An 8409-nucleotide genomic window follows, 5' to 3' on the forward strand; every position below is an offset into this window, starting at 1 on the left:
ATGAGTTGACTGACTGGTGTGCCCCATGGATCCTTCTGTCCCTGCATCCCCAGTGGTGAGATTAAACGTACACAATGCAATGCCTATCTGTTCAAATACATAGATCTCGGGTCCTTAGTCTTGTGTGATGGACACTTTACTGAGTAGTTTTTCCAGCTGTGTTTTTTATCCTAAAATAGAAATAACGCAACCTACTTCACAGAGTAAGCACACAGCACATGGACTCAGGGTGTAAACTAGCTTCCAGTAGGTCATTCTGACAGAAAACATAGGATAGTGCCAAGAGGGAGTTCCAGTGAATACTGAAATCGCTTGTGTTTAATTTCCATTTGCTTAAAATACTCCCAATCCCAAAAGGTAGGAGTAAGATAGAAACTGCATTAACATGATACAAGGAAATGAACAGACCAGTTGAATGTTGTGGCTACATTCTTAGTTAAACATTCTGTTGCTAAAATAAGACAAGTAACGCTCACACTCTAGACCAAAACATTCTGTAGGCAAACCACTCTCTGGGTGGAATCCATAGCTGTCTCCTTAAGGGAGTAGGAACTTAGTTGGGTCCTTAGACTTTTGTTTGAGGTAGGAACAGATCTACTTCTCTACGCCTGGAGTACAAGGTCTGGCTATTAGCGGCACCTGTTGACTATAACCTTGAGCAAGCAGAACTCTCTGACCTAAATCTAAGTGAGATCTTTGAGATAGAAACAAATAATAACCTTGAAGGAATAAAAGTAAGTCCCAACTCTCTGACCTCTTTCTTTGGTCAGGGTGGAAATAGGCTCACATTTTTGGGCCTCCACATGCGTCTTTAGCATTGTAGCACTCTTCCTGGGCAGATACGAGCAAATGTTTACTCACCCAGACAAGGAACCAACCGAGGAGAGACCAAAGTATGAATAACACCCAACTCCTGACTCATGAACCAATTAGTTTTATTGGATTTAATTAGAAGATTATGGATGCGGAACTTCTTACAGTGACAGAATTGACAAAACAACAAAGATAACAGTTGTATCACCACGACTTGTTGGGACCATTTGGAGTCCTGACCTCCAGCTGCTTTTCCCTGCTAGTGATCTTTATTTTCCTTCTGATTTGAGTTACTGAAAGCTGTGTCAAAGTTGTTTACCAGCTCTGCTTCACGAGCACGTGTTGCCTTGGCCATGAGGATCAGAGGATGAGGTTTTCACCTGTTGGCCCACCTGACTGTTAGGTATATAAGCCTCCACGGTGCTATTGAATAAAGGGCTTCTTAGCAGTGACTAGAGGTCCGTGTCTCTGTCTCTGTTTATGTGTGTGTTTGTATGTTTCAGTCTCCAGTCCCTTGCCCAAAGCTCGCGAACTGTATGGTAGCGCATAGAGCGCAGCAGGCGTTTTGTGCTGCAACAACTGACAACTCACAGGAACTGGAAACAGAGTGCCCTGCTTAACCTGTAGGCGTCTCAACAGGCGGAAGAGTACTTTTTCCAGGAACATCTGTTTGTTTGAGCCTCTTCCAGGTAGCTCTGGTGATTCCCTGCTGCTTCTACGCAACTCAGGTTGTCTGCCTCTTCCAGGCAGCCTGTCTTCTCTCAGAGTTAATTTGTTTGAAAGTGTCTCTCAGACGTCCTTCTTTCTTCTAGAAGCATGGGGAATGAGAGACCTGTTGCATTTTGCCAGTTCCAAGATTCTTAAAACCATTGAGTTATTTAATTTACTACCCAAGCTTCCCCAAAGGAAGGGATGTCACTGTCCATTAGAACACCCTGGATTGTAAAGATCATTCATGCAGGGTAAGATGTGTTTCTCTCTCTAGAGAATATCGCATCTTGAGAAGTTTCCCTCCAAGATGTAAGATTTCATAGTGGAGGAAATTACCGCACAACATCATCTCTCCACACGTCTTTGTCAGGAACTAAACCTCCATGTACGTCTTGAATTCCTTAGCACCAAGCGCCAATGGGTAGAAATGTCATACATATAATTGATTTAAAAATATGGAAATACCTTTACACCTTACTAGCAATGAATTACCAACAATTGATTTCAAAAACAAAAGTCTACTTAGAAAGCACACTACCAGTTTTGCCAAGCTAAACTAAATATTTATTAAATGGTTTTAATAGATAGCATTTTATTTAATATTTTGATAACAGCATGTTATCCAAAGTTCCTTTCTTTAAAAAAAGGTTCTTGTGCTTCTGTATGTGTGCATGTATATGTATAATATGTGTGCCTATGAATGGATGTACATGAATGTGTGTGCAAGTACACATAAACAAAAAGAAATGGATGTCACATGATAGAGATATGCTTCCTAGTGATTTTCAGTGATTTATTTCAAAGGGGAGAAAACAGCTTGGAAAAAGGTTTCTAAAATGTGTCTTTACTGTTTTTTATTTTTTTTCTTCCCTCCTTAGACTCTTCTAATCTGGACTACCTGTCAAGAACCCTAATGAGTTCAGTCCCAAAAACTTCACCTCTTGTTCTGCCTGCCCTGTACACTGTATTTTTCCTGATTGCCGTCTGCTTTTAAGCTGTCAGTCACTGTGATTCTTTTTTTTTTTAAGATTTTTTTTCATTTTACAATCCAACCACAGTTCCCCCTTCCTCCCATCGTCCTGCTTGCCCCCACCCTCTCCCCATGCAACCCCCATGCGCTCCTCTCTGAGGTAATTCTTTCCACACATAGCAATGCTCCCTTTAGTCTGCTATGCTGAAAACATATTGTCACAGCCTCTCAACCTTGGGTTTCTTCAGGATTACTTCTTACCCCTCTACTTTTACTTGTCTGGTATTTTTGACTAAAGTTATGACTTTGAACTTTTGATACTCCTGTGCTCACTTCATGAATGCTGAGGAAATAGATATACTCTAGGAAGCCCCATATCCCCACTGCTTTTTAAAAACAATTTAAATATGACATTAATAACTTTATCTGTAAAGAAGAAAAACAAAGCAACAAAGCCATGAAAGAGCAGACCAAGCCTTTGAGTTACAAATATATGGAGTCTATGTATTTGGCATTTCAATATTTGATTTGAATGTTTCCCAAGCTTGCAAACAAGCATGAGATATCTGACACCACTCTTTGGGTCACCATCTAGTAAAAATACTGGGCTGTCCATTTTCTGTTTCTAATATTCCATCCTAACCTGGTTAAAGCCCATAACCAATGTGCTATGTCAATGTTCATCTTCACTCACCTACTGTCTTAGTTATATTTCTGTTACTATGATTAAAAAACCCCTAACAACATAAACTTAATGAATAAGTGAATTATTTTGGCTTATCATCCCAGGGAAATAGTTTCCATCATGTCAGAGGAGACAATGACAGAAGGAAGGCTTTGTGTTGAGAAGCATAGTGATACTTTATGTTTTAGTAAATAAAGCTTGCCTGAAGATCAGAAGGGCAAAGCTAAGTCACTAAAGGTCAGGCAGTGGTGTCACACACCTTTAATCCCAGGATTTGGGAGACAGAGGCAGATGGATCTCTGTGAGTTCAAGACCACCCTGGATTACACATGATCAATGCAGAAACAAATCCAGGTGGTGGTGACTCACACCTTTAATCCCAGTACTAGGGAGTCATAAACCTTTAGTCCCAGTACTAGAGGGAATATAAAATGGGAGGAGAAGAGAGTCTTAGTCTGTTTAGTCTGTGGTAGCCTTTGTAGTGGTAAGCCTTCTTTCTCTAGTGGCTTGGCTGCTTTGCTTTTCTGGTTTTTTGGTTGGACCAAAATATCTGACTCTGGGTTTTTATTATTTGTGCTACAGAGAAGGAAGCTGGTTGTTCACTTTGTATCCACACTCAAGAAGCAAAAAATGAATAGAAACTCCCACCTGTCTCTCATGGGGTTTATCATGATTTCATAGGGAAACATGTATTCAATCTAACCTTAAAAGTCCCCATAGGCTTTAAAAGCCTCAACTTTGTTCAAACCCCAAAGTATCTTTTGAGATCAAAGATAATCTCATTACTGTCAACCCTTATAAAAGTTTACAAAATTACATTGGTCCTAACATTCAACATCATAGAGTATAAACTCTCCTTTAAAAGGAAGGATAGGGCATAGTTAAATATTTTTATTTCTTTAGAAATGTTAGAATCAGTATCTGGAATACAACATGTGAAAATATAAATTTGTGATGCATTTCAAAACTGTTTGTTGTATATAGCATAAATATCATCCTGTTTTACTGCTGAATTCCAGCCTTCTCTGCCTCCACATACGAAAAGTTGCTACTCTCTGAAGAGACCCAATGTATGTTCTGTTGTGACTTGTCTTTATGCCAAATCATGACAAAGTCTCTTAATCAGATACACAGATGTGTAAAACATAACTGCTTATCAGTTGTGACCTCAAGGTACCCCTGGTTATCTAGAGGAGTGATTAAAATAACAGATTTAATTAATGATATACTTTGTGTGCATTCTGCAATGAGTCTTTGCGATTTCCATAGAGATGTGCTTTATTTCTTTACCTCTTGACTCAGTGTAGCTTTGGGATTAGCTTTTACTAATACAATGTAGTAAGAGCGATGGTGTAAAATGGATTGAGTTCCTAATTTAAAAAAGAAGTTCTTTTGCCCCTGTCAGTCATTTCCTTATATGCTTAGCATAGATTTATAACTCACTGTAGTTTTCTTAGATTCAGCTGAAGACCTGGTACATAGGCTTCCTTGAGGGATGGTGCTAGAAGACAGTGGTTACTGTGCTTGCCTTCTCCTTTCAGGTGATGATGAGGTTACAGGCCCATTAAGAAGCTTCATTAAGGAGAGATGGCTCAACGGTTAAGAGCATTGCCTGCTCTTACAAAGGTCCTGAGTTCAATTCCCAGCAACCACATGGTGGCTCACAACCATCTGTAATGAGGTCTGGTGCCCTCTTCTGGCCTGCAGACGTACAGACAGAATATTGTATATATAATAAATAAAATATTTTTTTAAAAAAAAGCTTCATTAAGAAGCTATGAGCATGTGGGGAGGGGAGCATACTTAACCAACATGGGGACCAGTCAGGGCTATCCCCTTTTTTTCTTCCTTGTCTATGAAGAACCCTTGAACCACTGACTGAAGCTCTTTCATTCAAGAAAAATGTCAAGAGTCTCACGACTCATCATAAATGTTAATAAATTTTATCAGATTATTTTGTTTGCAGGTTCCAACCTTAAAAAAATGTTTAGGTAATATTCTTCTTCCCCATTTATATTCAACACAGACTTTATTATAAATGGAGATTTATACTTCCGGAGCAAAATATTTTTGTGACTTTTTGTAATATCAGAAGTCGTGGTGACTTTGACAAATCCAAACTTAATTTCCTGAGTGAGACTTCTGCTAGGAAGAGAGAGATTCAATGTCTCTGGAAATTATGCTTCTCTGCAGCACCAATGTACATTGAGAATTAATTTGATTCTTTCATGATTTCATTCAGCACTCATATAGTGAATCTTTTGGGGACTTACAGGTCAAAGAAAAACATCAAAGTGGAAAACAGTTTTCAGAAGTAAATGGTCAAAGCTTGGACAGTTGAAGATCCAACACCTCGGTTCACTTACCTGTCCTCAATATTCTTGCTAAAGAGAAAATAAATGAAAACATAGAAAAGAGATGTATTTGATGTGGTAACATTGAAAAGAAGAAAAAAGAGATCTAGTGAAAGCCCCATCTACACACACACACACACAATCTTCCAAGTTATAAACAGAAATTTTCATATGAAGAAAAAGAAATTATATAAAACTAAGATTTCCTGGTCAAACTATGGTCATACAAATTATTGGTACACTATTGTTGTTCTAGTTACTTTTTGTAAACTTAACACAACTGGAGTCATCTGGGATGAGGGAAACTCAACTGAAAAATAACCTCTATCAGATTGGCCTCTGGGAATGTCTCTGGGAACAATTTATTGATTAATGCTTGACCTGAAAAGGCCACTCCACTGTTGGCAGGTCCACCTCTTGGCAGGTGGTCCTGGAATATAGAAGAAAAGAAACTGGGCAGGGCACAGAGAATAAGCCAATGCGCAGTGCTCCTCACAGCCTTGACTTCAATTCCTGTCTCCAGGCTCCTACTTGAGTTCTTTTCAACAGTGAACTTGTAGGTGAAAGAAACCCTTTCCTCCCTGTATTGTTTTAGGTCAGTATTTAATTTTAGCAACAGAAAATCATACTACAATGATTGTCTATGTTCCAATCTCTTCTTCAAGGCAATCTGACAAATGAATAGAATGGTATGAAATCTGCTTTTACTCTGTCTAGCAACAGCTTTATTCTTTTCCTGCTTTTTAGCATGGAAAATTACAATTTATTTGGACCGTAGTTTCAATAGTCAGATACCTATTAGCAAGGTCACACAGTAGGAATCCCATTCATATTTTAAGTTAGTCCATCTCCATTAATCTATGTATTGCCACGAGGCTGTGGCTTACTGGGTAAATTTCCAGCATCTGTCTCCAGTGAGGCTACATGGCTTCCCTCTGCTCTGCCTTCTTTCTCCCAGCATTCAGCCTTGTTTTCCCTGCCTAGTTCTGTTCAGCCCTTCCATAGACCCAAAGCAGTTCTTTATTAATCAACAGTAATCACAGCATATAGAGGAGAATCGCACATTATGATATGAAATTTCTCTTGTAGATAATTTTTGACTTTACAATTCAGTGGGATATATATATACACACAAAATTAACATAGATGTTAATTATTCAAATTTTCAAGAAAATTAAGTAGCTACTAAAAGGCCCTGTAAAGTTATTTTGTGTGTTTGTTTGATTGACTTTTTTTTGTCTTGTTTTCTGACAGAGACTTAGGATGGCCAGGAATTCATTACCTTCTGTCCTTTTAATGTGCTGTAGTTAAGAACATCTGTAGTTAAGCCAAGTTTAGTTTGGCTTCAAACTATACTTGGTGACTGTTCAGAAAGTGTTTGCCCTCCTTAGTAGCAAATTGGTCACCATTAATTACAACACTTCAACATCAAGCAAAACAAGAAGTCAAGAGCTGATTAGCACTTGAAGTCAGTTTGATGTGTTTCTGCTACTCTGATCAATAATTGATTGGATGCACAGTCTGCCATGAAGGTTTTAACATTTTTACAGACAGTTAAGCACATTTATATGCTACATGCTGATGCATATTCCAGTAAAATTTCTCAATTAGGGATCTTATGGACACCTTTAGATGAAAAATTAATTGCTGAATAAATTTTGCATATTTTCCTGGTAAGAATGGACACAGTTGTGAGCCTCTAAAATAGCCCTAATATAACCATAAGAGAAATGCATTATTCAGTTTGAAATATACCATTTAGACACCCATATTTTAAGAGTGATCAATGAGTTCTAGGAATTGCCTCCATTTCTCTAAATTCTCCAATATTAAACTTCTCATATTATTGTTGCTTAGGTGAATGAATGACAGCTATAGCAATAGTGATCACTGTAATGGTGACATTAGTCCCTGTATGCTGGAGTTTCCTAAATACCAAGCATTCACCTCTAGTTCCATTCTCCTGTTGTTACTGAAGCCTGTCAAAATCCACATTCAGAGAAGTAGAGTGAAATTGATTGTCATGTCAAATCATGTAGATGCTAAATAGTCATTGCTCAATCTTAAGGCTTTGAACACAAGAGCTCAGACTCGCAACAGGGGAAAAAGTTAAGAACACTCATTCTCTTTAATATAATCTCTGAGTATTAAATACCTCTCATAAAGCAATTTTCTCTCAAGGATCCACAATCTTTCAATAGCATCTTAAACTACAAAGATTGCCGTACACTACATTTCTTTCTGCAGGTTACTGTTTACAATTTGGGTATTGCTGGGGGAACTCCTTCAGCCAATAACCTTTAAGATACTGGCACACTTAGGTCTTTTCACGACAATGAGACAGATCTGCTCCTAGCAGCATCAATCTACTTCAAGAGGATGATGAGCATCAAAGTGGCTCCTTATGAAGTTTGTTGGCCATTTGGGCAAATAACTGCTCTTGCTTGGACTGCTTGATGATATACTCTATGAACTAGACATGCAGGACCCACAGCAAAATGACTGCTAAACTTACCTAAAGATGAAACAGTTCTTCAGGGTTCCTGTTTCATGAAAAAGTCTATCAGACATTCTATAGGATAAGAGAAGAAAGTGACTAACCAACTGCCAATAGAGGCAAAACAGTCTTTCAAATTTCCTGCCTCATGAAAAGTCTGCCAAATACTATGGCTAATGATGGATGCCCAAATGTTACAAAAGAACTTTGGGTGACTTTCCAGGCAGCAGTGTGTCTCTGTCAATTCTAGAGTTTTGGAATTTGTTTGCAATGCACTTATTGCTAACTTAAGTAGCATTATATCTGTCTGGGGTCTTTGAAGAGTTGAAAAAAGGTAGTTACAATTTTCCTTAGTTATGATAAAGGATGAATTAGATAC

The sequence above is a fragment of the Chionomys nivalis genome, chromosome 16 (assembly GCF_950005125.1).
Source record: "Chionomys nivalis chromosome 16, mChiNiv1.1, whole genome shotgun sequence".
NCBI lineage: Eukaryota > Metazoa > Chordata > Mammalia > Rodentia > Cricetidae > Chionomys > Chionomys nivalis.